We start from the raw sequence: 1,090 nt of genomic DNA, 5'->3' as shown, positions 1-1,090 counted from the left end.
AAAAAAAAAAAAAAAAAAAATTAATTCTAAAAGCCAAAACATGCCTTTAAAAATGTAGGGGCTGGGGATTTAGCTCAGCGGCACAGTGCCTGCCTGGCAAGCGCAAGGTCACGAGTTCAATTCCCGGTACTAGAAAAAAACCAAAAATATAAAATTGAATATATTTTCAAATTTGCTAGGCTATTTCCTATGAAAAGATTCAAAAAGGAATAAGAAATATCAAAACTCTCATGTATGTATCACTAGATGTGACTGGTGTTGATTGTAAAATCTTTGAAAAAGAAACCTTTCAGCAAGGGTGGTAAGCAAGCAGACTATTTCTGAAAGTGGAAGATCTGGAGCTTGGACTAGAAGGCCTAAGTAAAATGTAGACCATAAGATGAGGAGTCCAAACTGTATCAAAAATTGTAACCAACTACAAACTCTGTATTAGGAAATTAAAGATGCTGTCAGTTTCATCTAACTGGAAAGAAAACCCTTTAAAGCTTAATCATCATTTTATTGAAGACTTTACTTCTGGACTAGTGTATTCATAAGCAGTATGAGGAAATGTGTCATTGCAATTCAGGAAAGTGAAACTAAATGCTTCGCGGTTTCCCTTCAGTGCAGGGTGTGGCTTGCCTGGCTCCAGCTGAGCTGCAGGGAGAGGTCCCCACACTGCTGCCGAGACCTGGCCTTTCAGGTTCAGGTGGGTGCTTGCACTGGCCCTGAAAGTGTGCTGCTTTGATCCTCCCCACTCAACCCCAAAGAGAAAATAAAAGTCCTTAGGGAACAGATCTGAAAGCAAGTACTAATAAGGTGAACTCTGGGTTTCAAAATTACCCAGTTTGCCTGAGGACAGGTTATTGGGCTTCCTCAGAACCCCAAGGAGCAATACCTTTATGCTGCTGGATATGAAGACTTCAGCTTTTGAGGAATTTGAACAAAAAAAACCAGGACAGTACTGGTTCTCATCTAGTTCCCTTCTGTTATGAATAGGAAACCAGCTGGTTGAGAGGAAACCTAATTTAATCTTCTCACAACCTGATTACAACTTCTTTCCCTTTATACACACCATGTAACCTTTTTTTTTTTTTTTAACGTTTTCTTT

General features: G+C 39.3%; 1 protein-coding gene across 6 annotated transcripts in view; it reads left to right on the top strand.

Annotated features, from left to right (window-relative positions):
• The window catches only part of Samd9l (sterile alpha motif domain containing 9-like), a 21,359-nt gene that overhangs the window by 4,284 nt on the left and 15,985 nt on the right, over positions 1 to 1,090 (top strand). For 2 of the 6 annotated variants that reach the window (XM_013516049.1, XM_013516050.1), the window contains exon 3: positions 605 to 688. The exons of the other annotated variants lie outside the window; for them this stretch is intronic. The gene's annotated coding sequence lies outside the window, so the exon portion shown is untranslated. The remainder of the gene's footprint in view (positions 1 to 604; positions 689 to 1,090) is intronic. 6 annotated transcript variants of the gene reach the window in all.

Source organism: Chinchilla lanigera, unplaced genomic scaffold (assembly GCF_000276665.1).
Source record: "Chinchilla lanigera isolate Chin_1 unplaced genomic scaffold, ChiLan1.0 scaffold00031, whole genome shotgun sequence".
Classification (NCBI taxonomy): Eukaryota; Metazoa; Chordata; class Mammalia; order Rodentia; family Chinchillidae; genus Chinchilla; species Chinchilla lanigera.
The sequence above is the reverse complement of the archived record's forward strand: the minus strand, read 5'-3'. Positions and strand labels throughout refer to the sequence as shown.